Genomic DNA, 18528 nt, shown 5'->3' on the forward strand with positions numbered 1-18528 from the left:
CATGTTTACTACTCCTCCGCCGACGCAGAAAGGGGGGGGGGGGGGGTCGCCATCTTGGTAGGTAAAAGGGGTGGCTTTTGAGCATATCTCTACACACACTGACAAAGCCTATCGAAGGAGTTACGTCATCATCACTGGACAGTTATTCGGAGAAACAGTCACTATTGGCAGTATATATGCACCCAATGTTTATTCTCATATTTTCTTTGAAACTCTCATGCATGTTTTGGCTGAACATTCCATAGGAACCCTGTACTTAGCAGGAGACTTTAACTGTGTAGTGGACCCAACTGTAGATAGAAAGCCCCAAATACCCAATGTAACTCTGGGACCCAAAAAGGCCATTTCTTACTTATGTAACCATTTATGGCTCCTTGATGTATGGAGGGTTTTGCATCCCGAAGACAGATCTTATATGCATATAGCTAGAGCACATGACTCCATGTCCCGGATCGATTATCTACTCACAAGTGCCATAAACCTTTCTTGCATTAGTGGGGCAGAGATTGGTCCTGTGGAGTGGTTCCAAGCATGCCATGATATGAATTGATATTAAAAAGAAAATCGGGGGTAGGGTGGTTAAGCGATGGAGGTTCCCCGGTCATCTCACAGGGGATATTGAATTTCAGCAATCCCTCAAGGGTAAATGGAAAGAGTATGACGAACATAACAAGACAGCAAAAGATAAACCTCTGCTTTATTGGGAGGCAGGGAAAGCCGTATTGCGAGGTGATATTATCGCATTTCAAATAAGAAGGAACAAGCTCCTCAATAGGAGGATACTTGAACTAGAGAGGGAATTTCAAAAGGTGAAAGTGCGTTATGTAGCAGCCCCGAATGTAGCCAATCCGAAAACATACGGAGAAGCACTGAGTACCCTAAATAGTTATCTGCATCAAAAAACCACTACAGCTTTACTTAATGCTTCCCATAAATTATATAGATTTGGAAACAAGGTGGGAAAACTGCTGGCCAACTTAGTGAGAATTAAACGCGGGCATAATTACATTGAAGCTTTGACTGCTGAGGATGGGAAATGACAGACCTCTACTGAGGAAATTTGCCGTATTCTGGTGCCTTCTATGTTAAACTGTATGCTGCCGAGGGAGTGGAGGGGGCCAAAGCCGCGGAAGAGTCCTTCTTTCAAAATCTTAGTCTACCTAAAGTGACTCCAGAACAGGTGGAGAGGCTAAATAGGCCTATAACTGGTTCGGAAATCTTAGAAGGCATAAAATCTAGTCAACTACATAAGACACCAGGGCCTGATGGATTTAATGCTAATTTTTATAAAATACTCAAGGTAAAGCTCTCTCGACCTTTACAGGGCTTTTATCAGGCAGCAAAACAGCGAGGTGCGTTCCCCCAAGCTACCAAGCGAGCATTTATTACAGTTCTACCTATAGGAGGCAAAGATCCCACCTCACCAGCGTCATACTGCCCCATCTCATTGTTAAATTACGATCTCAAATTATATGCTAAAATCTTAGCCACCAGGTTGAACACAGTCTTGCCTAGTCTAATTTTGCATAACTAAGTAGGCTTTGTACCTGGACGCACAGCAAGTAAATGTATTCCACGGCTGTGGACGGCCATGGCACACTGTAAATTTACCCAGACACAAGCTTTAGTAGTGGGATTTGATGCAGAAAAAGCCTTTGATAGGGTCTCCTGGCAATACCTGTTTTCTGACCTACATCATTAGTTACATTTATTTAATTTACATTTTTTATATTCTGCTTTTTACACTTTTTTCAGCATTTCAAAGCAGATTACATTCAGGTATTTCTCTATCCCCAGAGGGCGTACAATCTAAGTTTGTACCTGAGGCAATGGAGGGTAAAGTGACTTGCCCAGGGTCACGAGGAGTGACAGTGGAACTTGAACCCTGATCTCCTGGTTCATAGCCTGCTTCTCTAACCACTAGGCTTTGATGAGACCTATATCCAGGGAATTTCCTTGTTATATCAACAACCTTGCTCTGCCATAGTGGCAAATGGAGGTGTATCAGAAGATTTTGAATTACAAAGGGGTACGCGGCAAGGCTGCCTCCTGTCCCTGCTCCTCTATATTCTTTCGATTGACCCTCTACTAAGAAGGATAACAGAGTCACCTGTAAATTTCCTGCAAAGCTGGTGTGCAGCATTTCAGGTGGGGAATCTGTTGCATGTCTCAAATAATCAACTCCCCTGATTTATTCAAATCAACCCAGTAGTGTCAGCCTGCAGATATGCCTGGAAATGTCTATGCCGCAGGCTACAGATATCCTGGGCAATCTCCCCATATACATCCATAGTAGGTCACCCGAGGTTCCTTCCTGGGATGCATAACTCAGTATTCTTAGAGTGGGCCATCAAAGGGATACAATATATTAGACAGTTACTACAAGACGAAGGGGTAACGATGAGGACATTCAAGGATCTCCACACAGTTTATAATATACCCTATAGGGATTTCTTTGCATACCTCCAAGTTAGGCACTTTTTTTTATAAAAACATAGTACCCCAACTTACACCCCTGCTATGAGATAGATTGAAAACGTTTTTTGAACCTCTGGTAGGGAAATCACTCTCTTGTGCTGTTATTGCATGCATGAAGGGCAGATGTTACAGGTATTCCCACAGCTTGCCGAGAGCTGGTCATTAGAGTCAGGCCGGCCTATCACACCTCATGTGTTACATAACTGTTTTCAAGATCTCAAAGAGGTTTCTGAACATATGTTATATCAAGAAACACTGTTCAAATTTTACGATAGATTGTACAAACCTACAACCTGGGCTTTCAGGGTTAAATTGCTGTCTTCCGACAAATGTACAAAATGTGATCTGGTACCGGGTTCTTTATACCATTTATTCTGGGATTGTTCACGACTTTTAGGGTATTGGGGAGATACCCTCTCTTATATTAGTTGTTTGTTGAACAATAAGGTCCCGCTGAACCCATTGCTATGCCTCTTTGACCAACAAGAGGAACTCTCCCACCCAATAACGGATGCTCAGTGGATGTTCCTGCGAAAATCTTTTCTGTTGACCAAGAAATCCATTCTAGAGCATTGGACCGTAGCAGACATCCCATCCCTTACGTATTGGAGGATTCGTCTTCACAGAATGGCCACATATGAGATCCTAACAGCCCATCGCACCTCATCCAAGAACTATGCTCAGTTTATGAGAGTCTGGCAGCCATACTTGATGTCTCTCAATAATAAAGCCAGGAACAACTTGTTAGCATTGCGTTGACTATGGACTTTATAATCACTGGTCCCCAAACAACTAGGGGAGAAGGACTGTATCCCGACCATGATGCAAGCTGTATGTTGGACAGCGAGTAAAAACTCCAGATGAACCTAGTCCAGATATTTTGTTTTGGGGGGGGGGGAGGACAAGGTTGATGTTCCTTTGTAATTAACAATTGATGTTCTTGTAAAACCTGGAAAATGATAAATAAAGGATATTAAAAAAAAAAAAAAGCTTGGATGGCTTGTAGCGCATAGAGGCAATCGATTACTACATCTCTGCCCCTAGGACAAAGGAGGGACATAAAACCACTAGATTCTCTGAGATTCTGAAGATATTTGTCAGATTATTTCAGAAGTTCTATGCTCTGCAGCCTGGGTCACATTTGTCTCTTGTGTCTTTTTTTCATGATTTGCATCTTTCCCCGACTCACAGGAGACCCAACATCCTTACTAAGTAGAGCAGTCTCTGAGTTGGAGACTGTTGCACAAATAAAAGCATTGAAATTGTCCAAGGTGGCGGGAGCAGAAGGTCCAAGAAATGAATTTTATAGAACGTTGGGACACTTGGTGGTGCCCAGATTACAAGCTATGCTCACGGAAGCCACAGATTGCAAGCGGTTTTCTAGTCACATGAATAAAGCGTCGATAAATATTTTGTATAAAGAAGGGAAAGACCCGCTACTGCTCGAGTCATTTAGAAAATCCTTAATCCTGATGTGAAACCGTTTGCCTCTATTTTAGCTGACAGGATGGGAGGTGTAATTCCCACCGTAATGGGCTCAGATCAAGCAGGATTTGTGCGCAACAGATTCTTGAAAGTAAATGTGGTTAGGGTTCTTTTGGCACTGGAGGCCTCCTCCTGGTTGTATCTTTTTTGCTTGCTTTCCGAGTATGGGTTTTCTGACTTTTTTTTTTTTTTTGCATGGTGTTCAGGCGCTATATGATTCACCCAAGATCACAGATGCTGGTAAACAGACATCCATCTGACTCCTTTTCTCTCTGCAGGGACACCTTGGTTGTTTTTACTTTTTTTTTTTTTTTTAGAGCCTTTGGCTATGAAATTGAGGGAGTTGAACAGTGTTCAAGGTATTTTGCAAGAGGGTCATGAATTTAAGATCAGTCTGTTTGCAGATATGTTGTTATTTATAAATAATCCTCAAATGGTGATTCCTAGCGTGATAGAGATACGAGAACACGTTTTGGTCTGCTTTTGGGATTATGCATTAATTATTCTGAATTTTCACTTGACAAAAATTTACCTGGCTGGTGGCCTGACACTTTTCCTTTTTTATGGCAGACAAAGTTTATGCATCTAGGCATGCAATTAGTTAGAACATATTAGAGTATTTATTACTTGAATATTAGGGAGACCCTTGATAATGTAAAGAAGCTCTTTGTTACATGGCAAGATTTACCGCTATCTTTATTTGGACGCTATGCACGGGTAAAAATGGCAGCGTTGCCGGAACTGCTCTATCTCTTGCAGATGGTTCCCTGCTGGGTCAGAAGTAGTGATATTAATATTTCTAAATCTGCTGTTGTACATTTTATCTGGCAGGGAGAAACCTGCAAGGGGAAGCTATGCCAAGTTGCTGAATGACAGGCGGATGGGAGGTATGCGTTTACCTGGTCTGCACTGGTATAACGTGGCATGCCAGGCGGGATTACTCACAGATCTGTTGCAATATGCTGTCACTCCTTTACTGCAACCCGAAACTGAAGCTGTTTCATTAATCACCTACTCTTTTGGAATGCAGGAGTTGAATCGATATCCTGTTCATGATTTCCACTTGTTTCTCTTTTTACTTAAAGCTTGAAGGTGGATATGGAGTGTTTTTAATCTATCCCCGCCTTGTGTGTCACCTTTTGGGCATTTTATTAACCATGCTCTCTCTCTCTCTGTATAAAAGGCACGCCTATCAAATTTAATAAGATAACCTGCCTGCTGGTATAAACTTTTGCAAGATAATGTTGAAGTTTCCTACTTGAGAGATTTAGCTGACAAGCGGTCTGGGGACTTGGGAATTGAATTAACAGATGATGATTTATCTGGTTATTTCTCTTGTCTGTATCAACTAACTTCCTACATTTATGCCAGGGAAATGCAGTTTAAGCTACTCCTTAGGGCTTTTCTTGATAGAACTAGAGAGAGTTTAAGCTCAGATTTTTAGATACAGATCTAAGCCCTAAATGTCAATGGGATGTTGGTACCTATTTGCATATGTTCGTTTGGGGTGCGAAACTGAGCCCTTTTTGGCAGGGGAATATAGGCTAGTTTGGAAAAGATTATGGAAAAATCAGTCTTTTTGGCAGTCCAATTACTTATTTTAGGATTAGAAGTAGAAAATGAGAACTATGATGCTACGGAGCGACGTCTTCGATACCTGGAGCTTAACTTGGGCATGCCGCAGCTTCCTGGCATCCACCCCTCACCCCCACCCCGACCCTGCCCTCTTGCCAACAGTGATGCAATACAAGGTCCATAACGCTCTTTTATTAAGTGGATGAAACGGCCACAGTCGTACAAGCATGAACTTAAACATCAACTAACAGTGATACTTATGCAAACTTAACTTTAACCTTTTATAAGACTGGCCCCCCCACCGGCAAAAGCTTCGTGCTGTTACCGTCCTCCCCCCACTTGCTGGCGCTGTCCCAGGGAGACGGTAGCCCTCCAACCTTCCGCTCGGTGAAGGCGCTACCCACTGGCATCCCGCTCCATGAATGCCGCCGTGGCCACTGCCGCTCCGTGCAGTGCGCTGCCGCCTCACCCACCCCCTGGCCGCCCTTGCAGGCCACTCCTATCTATTTATGCCAGGCCTCCATTCGGCCACCCCCCCAAGACCGGCCACCATCTCAGTCTGTGCCATGCATTGCGTAGATGCATCCCCCCCTCTGCCAATTAATAGGCTAACAGCACCCCCCTGCTTCATGCCCTCCCCCCCCCCCCCCGTCACAAGCTTCCCCCCTAGGCGTAATCTTTGGTGCCGGGATCCTCCCCCTCCCCCGAACACCAGAGCATTCCCCCCCCCCATGCGCCGGTGAGGGCCCTGCCACTGTTAACTTTAGGCTGTGAAAAAAGTCCCATCCACAACCCATGGCCTGTAGTGCTGGGGATGGGGGAGTGGGAGGTGTTGCTCTATCCTCCTCCGTCGGCTAATGTGCTACCACTCCCTCTCCTTGCTGCCTCTCCCTGGCTTGGTTTCAGAGCAACCAATTACCCCCTGTCATCGACCGCTGAATTTTCTAATGAGATAGGGATCAGTGTGTGAACTCAAATATAATCAAATAATCCCCACACCTCGATTAGTAATATTCAATAGCGCATAGATTATATGACCTTCATAATAGGCGTCATAATGTGGTAATCCATACCATTCTGTCACTCTGCCTTATGCTTAATCATTGGTCAGTCCGTTTTTTTAAATTTTTCTTGTGCAAGTGCTCCGTGTGTTAAAACATTTCTTCAGAATTGCTTCAATATTAAAGTTTTTTAATACTTATCTTGGAATGACATAACTTTCTTTGCGTATTGTTAGCCCGAGACTCTCCTCACCGATGGTGGATCGCAATGTGACCATCTCACATTGCTTCACGTGTCTGTGCCCGACACTGTACAGGGTTTCGGACGTTGTCGTCCTTCCTCAAGGGCAAAGATTCAGTTCAGGCTCATCATGGCTCTCAGCGTTTTTTTGTGCTTCTCTCATGGCTGAGAGCCATGATGAGCCTGAACTGAATCTTTGCCCTTGAGGAAGGACGACAACGTCCGAAACCCTGTACAGTGTCGGGCACAGACACGTGAAGCAATGTGAGATGGTCACATTGCGATCCACCATCGGTGAGGAGAGTCTCGGGCTAACAATACGCAAAGAAAGTTATGTCATTCCAAGATAAGTATTAAAAAACTTTAATATTGAAGCAATTCTGAAGAAATGTTTTAACACACGGAGCACTTGCACAAGAAAAATTTAAAAAAACGGACTGACCAATGATTAAGCATAAGGCAGAGTGACAGAATGGTATGGATTACCACACTATGACGCCTATTATGAAGGTCATATAATCTATGCGCTATTGAATATTACTAATCGAGGTGTGGGGATTATTTGATTATATTTGGTTTCAGAGCAGCCAGGGAGTCCTATTGACCGCATGCTCCCCACCCTTGCCCCCTCGAGCTGGCTGCAGCCCGCCTGCCCAGTTATGAGGCACCTGTCTCGATCAGCCGGGCCTCCTTTTGCATGGCAGAAAGCATTATTGACCCATTGGGTCAGCAATCCTCCTCCCTGTCTCTCATTGTGGGAGCAGCTAATGGTAAATTATTTTTACGAATTTTTGCATTTGAGACCATAAAGTCTGCAAAGGGATCTCTGCGGTTATGGACCAAGTTTTGTAAAACTTTACCAGTAGATACTCAATCTGCTATTGCAGCATTTCTAGCAGTGCATCTAGCAACATCACTCTCCGCTTTGATGGCGGGTGAGAAAAAAGTGGAATTGGATTCTGAAGACAGTCAATGCTGAGCCCTAACTTTTTGGTCTAGGGTAATGATACACTGACATTAGGGAAAAAGCACTGAACTGCTTCTGTGGCCAAGTCCAAAAGCAAAGCATCTTCAAGCAGCTTTGTCTGAATTATCACCCTGTAAAAACATTGCTAGCAGTATTACTCTTAAAATAAGGCTTTGGGTAACCTGCACGGAGTGGCAGTTACTACCCTTAACAAATCTCATGGGAGTAACTTGCATAGAGTGGTGTAAATTTATTACAGTGGTAGTTACTATCCTTAACAGAAAGCATGGGGGGTAACCTGCATGAAGCAGCAGTTACTACCCTTAACAGAAACATGAGGGTAACCTGCACGGAGCGGCAGTTACTACCCTTAACAGAAACATGAGGGTAACCTGCACGGAGCATCAGTTATTACCCTTAACAGAAACATGAGGGTAACCTGCACGGAGCGGCAGTTACTACCCTTAACAGAAACATGGGGGGTAATCTGCACGGAGCGGCAGTTACTACCCTTAACAGAAACATGGGGGGTAACCTGCCCGGAGCGGCGGTTACTACCCTTAACAGAAACATGGGGGGTAACCTGCCCGGAGCGGCAGTTACTACCCTTAACAGAAACATGGGGGGTAACCTGCCCGGAGCGGCAGTTACTGCCCTTAACAGAAACATGGGGGTAACCTGCACGGAGCGGCAGTTACTACCCTTAACAGAAACATGGGGGGTAACCTGCACGGAGCGGCAGTTACTACCCTTAACAGAAACATGGGGGGTAACCTGCAAGGAGTGGCAGTTACTACCCTTAACAGAAACATGGGGGGTAACCTGCAAGGAGTGGCAGTTACTACCCTTAACAGAAACGTGGGGGGGTAACCTGCATGGAGCGGCGGTTACTACCCTTAACAGAAACATGGGGGGTAACCTGCACGGAGCGGCAGTTACTACCCTTAACAGAAACATGGGGGGTAACCTGCAAGGAGCGGCAGTTACTACCCTTAACAGAGACATGGGGGGGTAACCTGCATGGAGCGGCGGTTACTACCCTTAACAGAAACATGGGGGGTAACCTGCACGGAGCAGCAGTTACTACCCTTAACAGAAACATGGGGGGTAACCTGCAAGGAGCGGCAGTTACTACCCTTAACAGAGACATGGAGGTAACCTGCAAGGAGCGGCAGTTACTACCCTTAACAGAGACATGGGGGTAACCTGCCCGGAGCGGCAGTTACTGCCCTTAACAGAAACATGGGGGTAACCTGCCCGGAGCGGCAGTTACTGCCCTTAACAGAAACATGGGGGGAACCTGCAAAGAGTGGCAGTTACTACACTTAACAGAAACATGGGGGTAACCTGCCCGGAGCGGCAGTTACTGCCCTTAACAAAAACATGGGGGTAACCTGCCCGGAGCGGCAGTTACTGCCCTTAACAGAAACATGGGGGGAACCTGCAAAGAGTGGCAGTTACTACCCTTAACAGAAACATGGGGGTAACCTGCCCGGAGCGGCAGTTACTGCCCTTAACAGAAACATGGGGGGAACCTGCAAAGAGTGGCAGTTACTACCCTTAACAGAAACATGGGGGGAACCTGCCCGGAGCGGCAGTTACTAGCTGAATATAACACGGAACAAGCAGGGAAGCCGATAGGGAGTTGGGGGGAGGGGGAGGTAACCCATAGCGACAGCAGCAGTTTGAATTGTTGCCTCGCTATTGGTTACCAGGGGCTAACGAGTCTTGGCGCCTTTTCTGGGATGCTTCAGTCAGCTCGGGAAGCGCTTGCTTTCCCTCCCGCCCTCCCTTAAACGATGGATGGTGTATAGGAAAGATGAAGGAGGTTTGTCGCCGTGGAGGCGGAAACCCGAGACCAAAGTTATAAGTTTTGTATGTGATTATAAAAGACAAGCCGTTAAGCCTGTCACAACGGGCTACATTACATTTTTGTTTTCGGTCCATTTTCGAAAACAGCACCCTCCTACACTTTTTCTCCCTCATTCCCCCTTCCCCTCAGTTACTCACCCCCTTCCCACCCCTCAGTCTTACTCACTCTCTGTCTCCCACTGCCTCCTTCCCCTCACTCTCACCTCCCTCCCCTTCCCTCAGTCACTCCCACCTCTCTCCCCTTCCCTCAGTCACTCCCCACCCTGTCTCAATCCCATCCCCTCTCCCTCAGCCCTCCTCCACTCCCTTTTTCTCTGCTCCACAACTTCTTACCCTTCCACTTACTCACATCCCTGTCTCTCACCTCTCCCTCATTCTCCCTCTCCCCTCACTCTTCCCCACCCCCTCCCTCCCTCACTCAGTCCCTCCCTCCCTCGCTACTGGCCGCCGCTGCTCCTCGTCGTCGTTCGCTGCCGCCATCGCCGCTGCCACCTGACGCCGCCATGTTTGGTTTTTTTTTTTACGCTGGCTAAGACCAACGTCCTTGCCCGCACATGCGCAGTAGAGCTGCGCATGTGCGGGCCGTCGGTCATGGCCCATTTATAAGGTAGATATTGTGTGGGGGGGTGGGAGGATCTTGTGTAATTTGGGGCTACTACACAGGATGGCCAGTGAGCAAGGGGGGGGGGGGTGGCCGATGCTCTGGCCATAAACGTACCCTGGCTGGAGCCTTGGCGGGGTAAGTGGAGAGGGGTGAAGATGGGGCTTACCATGTGGTAAGCGGAGTACAAGAAGAAGAAGGGGTGGAAGGAGGTTGGAGGGGGAATATTTTGGACTTATGGTATTAAATGTAGCGATAGTTACTGTTCCTTGTAAACCGGGGTGATATGTATATTATACAGGAACCTCCGGTATATAAATTATATAAATAAATTAAATGTTTAAGGGCTCGGGTTAAGTTGTTCAATAAGCTGTGGCCCATGTTTAATGCCAGATTGGAGTTTGTGTTTCTTGTGCAAGGGGTGGGGGGAGAGTGTCAGCGAGCAGTCTTGCCTACCTGTGTTAAGACAAATTATATTTAAAAAAAAAAAAAAAAAAAAAAGGCTTCCTGCTAAATAATTTGATTGGTTTTTGTTTCGGGTGGGGTTTCCCGTGCGTTGCGTCTGCGGTAGGGGGCCCCCTAGGCGTTCCCAGTGGCTGGGACTGTCCTGCCCGAACCCTGTGCTGCCTGGTATTTTCATCCAGTGAATGGCTTTGCGGGCACACTTTCAGTCAGCTCCGCTTACAAAAGATTTCCCTTGCTTCAGGCTTTTATAATCGCTCTGGCCGCCTAATCACATTTTTCCATTAAAAAAAAAAAAATTTAATGAGATTGACTTGGTGTTCTAGGGTCCTTATTAACAAGGGTCAAAGCCTTTTTTTTTTTTCCAGCTTTGCTATGTAGCTTCAACCCCCTATTCAAATAGGGATAATGAAAATGATTTTCATTCAGGGAAGGCCTGAAAGAGCGAACACTCAAGCGTGTGCGGGGGTTTTGTTTTCTCTCCCTTTGACCGTTCCTTTTCTTAAATCTCCCAGCAGTAAAGAGACCGAGCCAAAAGACAGCCTGGAAGGGAGGCTATTGTTCGTGCAGAGACCGGTTTGTCTCCCCTTTTATTCAGATCAAAAACCTCATTACGCTTGAGAGAGCTGTGGCTTGCAATGCAGGAAATCGCCAGGGCATTGTCACAACTTAACTTGGAAGAAATGCTCTGGTAGACTTGAGGGTCTGGCAGGATTTTTCGGCTCCGAGCTGGGAAAGACATCTCTCAGCCTGAGCTTTCTAGAACGAAGGCTGATGCAAAGTCACGCTCTCAGCTTAACATATAGAAACATAGAAAGGACGGCAGAAAAAGACCAATCGGCCCATCCAGTCTGCCCAGCAAGCTCTCATACTTATCTGTTTCACCGATCATCAAGTTCAGGGCCCTTGTTGGTAACTGTTTGATTCAAATTTCCTGCCACCCCCTGCCCTTGATGCAGAGAGCAATGTTGGAGTTGCATCAAAGGTGAGCATAAGGCTTAATGCAGAGCTTTCCAAACTTTTCATGTTGGTGACGCACTTTTTAGACAAACATAATTCCACGACACAGTAATTCAGTCTACTAGCAAACCAGAGGTTAAAGGTTAAACGAACGAAACGTATTTCGACAATTTATGTATGTTTCCTTAAATATATACATATCTCATGAAAGCCTTTTATTTATATTTAAACAGGGAAACGCGATAAGGCCCGCCCCCAACTGAGACCGGCAACCAACCAGAGAGAGCCCGGCAGGGATTTAAATCCTACCTGCTAGGCGCGCTTCCTCCTTCTCCACGCGGCGACCTGAAGACCTGCGCGACCGGCGCCGGAGCCCCACCGGGGGAAGGTCAGGTCAGTGTTCGGCCTCCCCACCCGGGGGACCCCGTTGCCAGCCGCGATCGCCGAGGCCCAATCCGGCGAACGCGAGAAAAACGCAAAACTTTAAAAAACAGGGAAACGCGATAAGGCCCGCCCCCAACTGAGACCGGCGACCAACCAGAGAGAGCCCGGCAGGGATTTAAATCCTACCTGCTAGGCGCCGCGCGCCGAGCGTCGCACGCCGAAGGAGCGCGACAAAGGGGCCTGCCCCTTTGTTTCGCCCCTTCGTTTCGATCCTCGCTTCCCCGAGCAGCATCACTTTACCGCACCAGAGCTCTTCCAGCGTCCATCTTGCTCACATTCGTCCAGCTCTCACCCAGCAAGTACCAGCCTGCGCCCAGCCAGCGCCATCTCAGCAAGCTTTCAGCCTTCGAAAGTGACTACAGCTGGAAGACCCACACCAACGAAAGTAACTACAGCCTATGACCACAGCCTTAACAATACAATAGTAAAGTTTACTGCCTGCATTAAAGCCAATACCGGTTATAGCCACCGTAGTATCCAGTCCAGCCTCTCCAGCATCCAGTCCAGCCTCTCCAGCATCCAGCATCCAGTCCAGCCTCTCCAGCATCCAGCATCCAGTCCAGCCTCTCCAGCATCCAGCATCCAGTCCAGCCACTCCAGCATCCAGTCCAGCCTCTCCAGCATCCAGTCCAGCCTCTCCAGCATCCAGCATCCAGTCCAGCCACTCCAGCATCCAGTCCAGCCTCTCCAGCATCCAGCATCCAGTCCAGCCACTCCAGCATCCAGTCCAGCCACTCCAGCATCTAGTCCAGCCTCTCCAGCATCCAGCATCCAGTCCAGCCACTCAAGCATCCAGTCCAGCCTCTCCAGCATCCAGTCCAGCCTCTCCAGCATCCAGCATCCAGTCCAGCCACTCCAGCATCCAGTCCAGCCTCTCCAGCATCCAGTCCAGCATCCAGCATCCAGTCCAGCCTCTCCAGCATCCAGTCCAGCCTCTCCAGCATCCAGCATCCAGTCCAGCCACTCCAGCATCCAGTCCAGCCTCTCCAGCATCCAGCATCCAGTCCAGCCACTCCAGCATCCAGCATCCAGTCCAGCCACATCCAGTCTAGCCACTCCAGCTTACACTCCAACAATCTAAGAAGAATGTCTCCATCCTTTCCAATCCCAATCCTCCCACACTGTCCACCTACCAAAGGACATTCAACTCGACACGCCCATTACCATAACCTTAAATCCCTCTCTCCAATCGTGATCACTCCCATTACCCAACTGCTAGGCCTCACACTATTTACGTTAACACTATTCAATGCACAATCCCTAACTAAGAAATCAGTAATACTAAACGACTATCTCATCGATGTGAAACCGGACATATGCGCAATTACTGAGACATGGCTCAAACCTTCAGACACTGCAATAATCAACCAATTACCCACAGAGACATACAACTTCTTCTCCATCCCACGTCAGGGAAAAAAAAAAAAAGGAGGAGGAATCCTCCTAGCTACAAAAAAGGACCTCAGATTCACTCAACACTCCTCCAATTCCGACTCGAAACTTGAATTTGGCTTCTTCTCGTCAGACAAACTCCAAATTTTATTTCTCTACGCTCCTCCAGGTTTACTGGAAACAGATGCATCTCCTCTGGTCGAACTAACTACTTCCCTTATCAATCTAGATGCCCCAGCGATAATCTTAGGTGACTTCAACCTGCATGTCGACAACTCCACATTATCACCCAACTGCGAAGCCTTCTCACAGCATACTCCGCTTTAGGTTTCACTCAACTAGTCAACAAACCCACACACAAAGCCGGACACACGTTAGACCTTATCTTCGTCAATACAGCAATCAAACTGGACCAGCACCCCACCTGCACGAAGGTACCATGGTCAGATCACTCCCTCATAACTTCCTCATTCTCAATAAAAGATACCAGTCCACCTCGCATACCCTCACATTGCTTCACTTACAGGAAAACATGCACCACAGAAGATCTTAGCAATCACTTATTATCACATCTCACTCAAGTAGACTTCACCAATCCAAACTCAACGCTTCGATCTTGGAACAACATCACGGAATCGATAGCCAACAAGCTATGCCCCCTAACAACAAAAAATCCTCACCCCAACTCGTCCAAAAGACAACCATGGTTTACCCTAGAGCTAAGAAAGCTCAAACTATTGCTAAGACAAAATGAGGCTAAATGGCGTAAAAACCCATGCACCATCACTCTATCTACCTATAAATCTACTCTTCACCAATACAAATCGAATACATTAAGATCCAAGAGGAACTACTACGCATCCAAGATCCACCACCTAATCTTCGACGCTAAAGCCCTCTTTAGCTACGTCTCTAACCTCACTCAATTAAACCCATCAGAAATCGCTCTCAACCAAGCCAAATCTAAAGCGGAAGAACTAGCGCTATTTTTCAATAACAAAATCAACAAACTTCTAACTCAGCTGCCCCCCTAACACCGCATCTACTTCAACACCACCTCAGACCGCCTTCAAAAATACCCGCTTAGAAGAACTGGAACTCACTTCTTCCATTGAGATCCAAGGCATTCTACGGAAAATGAAACCATCTTCTCACCCTTCGGACCACATCCCCTCGAAATTGCTTCTATCAATTCCTGACTCCATCTCCAAATCCCTGTCAGACATCATAAATTGCTCAATAACACAAGGATCTTACCCAGATGACCTAAAATTGGCCTCTCTCAAACCATTACTCAAGAAACCTAATCTAGATCCTAATGACCCAAACAACTACCGACCGATCGCCAACCTCCCCTTCATAGCTAAGATTATGGAGAAACTGGTAAACACCCGACTCTCAAACTACATTGAAGAAAACAACCTCCTATTCCCATCACAATACGGTTTCCGCAAAACACTAAGCACGGAGTCCCTCCTCATTTCCTTAACAGATCACCTCATCCTGGGCCTCGATAAAGGTCAAGCCTTCTTACTGATCCTACTGGACCTATCTTCCGCCTTTGACACCGTCAATCATTCCTTACTCATACACCAGTTAGCCTCCATAGGTATCTCAGGCACAGCACTATCTTGGTTCATATCATTTCTCAGCAATAGAGGATACAAGGTCAAGATACAGAACAAAGAATCCTCTCAACATCCGTCGTCAGTAGGAGTCCCACAGGGGTCCTCCCTGTCTCCTACTTTATTTAACATTTACCTTATACCGTTATGCCAACTTCTCACCGACCTTAACCTCAAACACTTCCTTTACGCGGACGATATACAGGTCCTGATACCCATTAAGGATTCCTTCGCAAAAACTCTGGCTTACTGGGATACATGCCTTCAAAAAATTAAACTCCTCCTCACCAGCCTAAACCTGGTATTAAATTCCAGCAAAACTGAACTCCTGCTCATCGCCTCAGAAAATAGCACCATCACCTCTGCACAACAAGCCACGCCAACAATCACACAAGTGAGAGACCTAGGAGTCCTAATTGATAATCGCCTGAATTTCAAAGCCACCATTAACAAAACCACCAAAGACTGTTTCTACCAACTACAAGTGCTGAAAAGAATTAGACCTCTTTTCCATGCCCAAGATTTCAGAACCATTCTACAAGCAATCATTTTTTCAAAATTAGACTATTGTAACACCATCCTACTCGGCCTTCCAGCTTCATACACCAAACCGCTTCAGATGGTGCAAAATGCAGCTGCACGAATTCTGACAAATACCAGGAGAAGGGACCACATAACCCCGATTCTAAAGAGCCTCAATTGGCTACCTATACACTTTAGAATAATATACAAGGCCATTCTTACCACATACAAAATCATCCACCAACTGGCTCCCATTGACCTACAGATCCCTCTCCGACTACACAATTCGTCAAGACCGACAAGAGATGCATACAAGGGATCGCTACAGGTACCACCGTCCAAATCTACTAGACACTGCACACTAAGAGACCGGGCTTTCTCTACAGCCATTCCTCCGTTATGGAACTCCATCCCCTCAAATCTCAGAACAGAACCATGCATCTCAACCTTCAAAAAAAGACTAAAGACCTGGATATTCATACAAGCTTTCCCGGACGCCAACATGGTCAACTAATCTCCAACTACACCTTGTTTAACCATATCTTCTATCGTTTACCTATGTGAATTAATAACCTGTCCTTTCTCTTCCTTCTCAGCCAAGTTCTTATCACCCTGTTATATGTAACTGCCTTTTCAGCACCATTGTTATAGTTATGTTTACTATGCACCCCTGTTCTATGTGAACCAGCATGATGTGACTGCTGTCTCGAATGCCGGTATATAAAAATCTGAAATAAATAAATAAATAAATAAATAAATATTAAAAATATTGTTGCCAGTTTTCATGAAAAAAACAAGTGCTGTTTTCCAAAAAAACAAGCCCAAGCACATGTCTGGCCCTCACTCACTCACTCCTATCTCCCCCCCCCCCCCCAGCACATGTCTGGCCTCCACACACTCCTATCTTCCCCCCCCCTCCCGAACATGTCTGGCCCCCACACACTCCTATCTTCCCCCCCCCCGAACATGTCTGGCCCCCACACACTCCTATCTTCCCCCCCCCCGAACATGTCTGGCCCCCACACACTCCTATCTTCCCCCCCCCCCGAACATGTCTGGCCCCCACACACTCCTATCTTCCCCCCCCCCCCGAACATGTCTGGCCCCCACACACTCCTATCTTCCCCCCCCCCCCCCGAACATGTCTGGCCCCCACACACTCCTATCTTTCCCCCCCCCCCCGAACATGTCTGGCCCCCACACACTCCTATCTCTCCCCCCCCAGAACATGTCTGGCCCCCACACACTCCTATCTTCCCCCCCCCCCCGAACATGTCTGGCCCCCACACACTCCTATCTTCCCCCCCCCCAGAACATGTCTGGCCCCCACACACTCCTATCTTCCCCCCCCCCAAACATGTCTGGCCCCCACACACTCATATCTCCCCCCCCCCCCCCCAGCACATGTCTGGTCCCCACACTCATGTTAAGGGACCTCTGCACCACAGGTTCCGCCCCCCCTAAAGTAATAACATCAAGTTAGTTATTATATTCGGCGGAGGTGCCAGGGCCTGGGGGGAGATGCGTTCCCTCTTATCACACCCGACCGCTGGTGGAGGTAAATTACTTCCATGTGAAGCACGAACCCTCAAATCTTGCAGCGGGATGAAAGATAAGCAGGTCTCCCGTGTCCCAGAGCCCTGCAACCTACCGAGTAGGTGCCTATCAGAACCCGCAGCTTCCTCTCGCTGAAATCACCAGCTCCGATCCAGTCGCAAGGTCCCCGTTAGCCTAACAGTGTTAGGGTTTCAGAGGAAGTGAAGGTAGGTGCCATCACTAGCTCCGCCCCCTCATGTTTTCTGGCTGAGGGGAGTGGCTATGTGGACCAGGCTTGCGCGACACACCGGCACACTGCAGGCGACACACATGTCACAACACACACTTTGGAAAGTTCTGGCTTAATGGTTAAGGATAGTAACTGCCGCATCAAGCAAGTTTCCCCAATGCTTGTTTACCCAGACTGCACAGATCATTGCCTTGTTGGATGTTGTCTAAATGTAAATCCTGTTTTACACATTGCCCCCTGCCACTGAAGCAGAGAGCAACGCTATTTATGCATTCAAAGTGATGTATCAGGCTTAATTGGTTTAGGGTAGTAACCGCCTGTGATACCCTTGGAGCAGTCTAGGACTGTGGTAGGCCGGAGAACAGACCAGGCTGGAATCTGGTCTGCTTTTCAACAGTTTATTTACAAAATTGTATAACATAACAGAAGAAAATGGCTGCTTACCTCAGCAGACTGACAAGCAAAAGAAAACGACCAAAACAGATACAGCATTTGATTACAGCTTCCTTCATCTTCCTGGGGCCTCTGACTCTCTCTCAGGGCCTCAACTTTTTATCCCTTGGCTCAGGGAAACGCCCCCCACCTGAGGATCCCTTTCCTGTCTGACTTAAGGTGGACCGGGCCAGATAACTGGAGTCGGTCTTTTAAGGTAGTCTGAGGCTTTCTGTCATGTATTTTATCACACCGCCGTAATAAGCAAGCTACCCCCACGCTTATTTGTTTACCCAGACTGTGTAGTTCAGTCCTTGTTGGTGGTTGTCTGAATGTAAATCCTGTTTTCCACATTTCCCCCTGCCGTTGAAGCAGAGAGCAACGCTGTATATGCATTCAATGTGATGTATCAGGCTTAATTGGTTTAGGGTAGTAGCCGCCGCAATAAGCAAGCTACCCCCACGCTTATTTGTTTATCCAGATTGTGAAGTTCAGTCCTTGTTGGTTGTTGTCTGAATGCAAATCCTCTTGTCCACATTTCCCCTTGCCGTTGAATCAGAGAGCAATGTTGTACTTGCAATAACCTTGCGAAGGCTTATTGAGTAAGGGTAGTAATCACCAGGTAGTAGCCTCCACTCCAGTAATCCACCCCCATGGCTCTTCTCTTCATTTCCATTAACCAGTT

Source organism: Rhinatrema bivittatum, chromosome 3 (genome assembly GCF_901001135.1).
Source record: "Rhinatrema bivittatum chromosome 3, aRhiBiv1.1, whole genome shotgun sequence".
NCBI classification, from domain to species: domain Eukaryota; kingdom Metazoa; phylum Chordata; class Amphibia; order Gymnophiona; family Rhinatrematidae; genus Rhinatrema; species Rhinatrema bivittatum.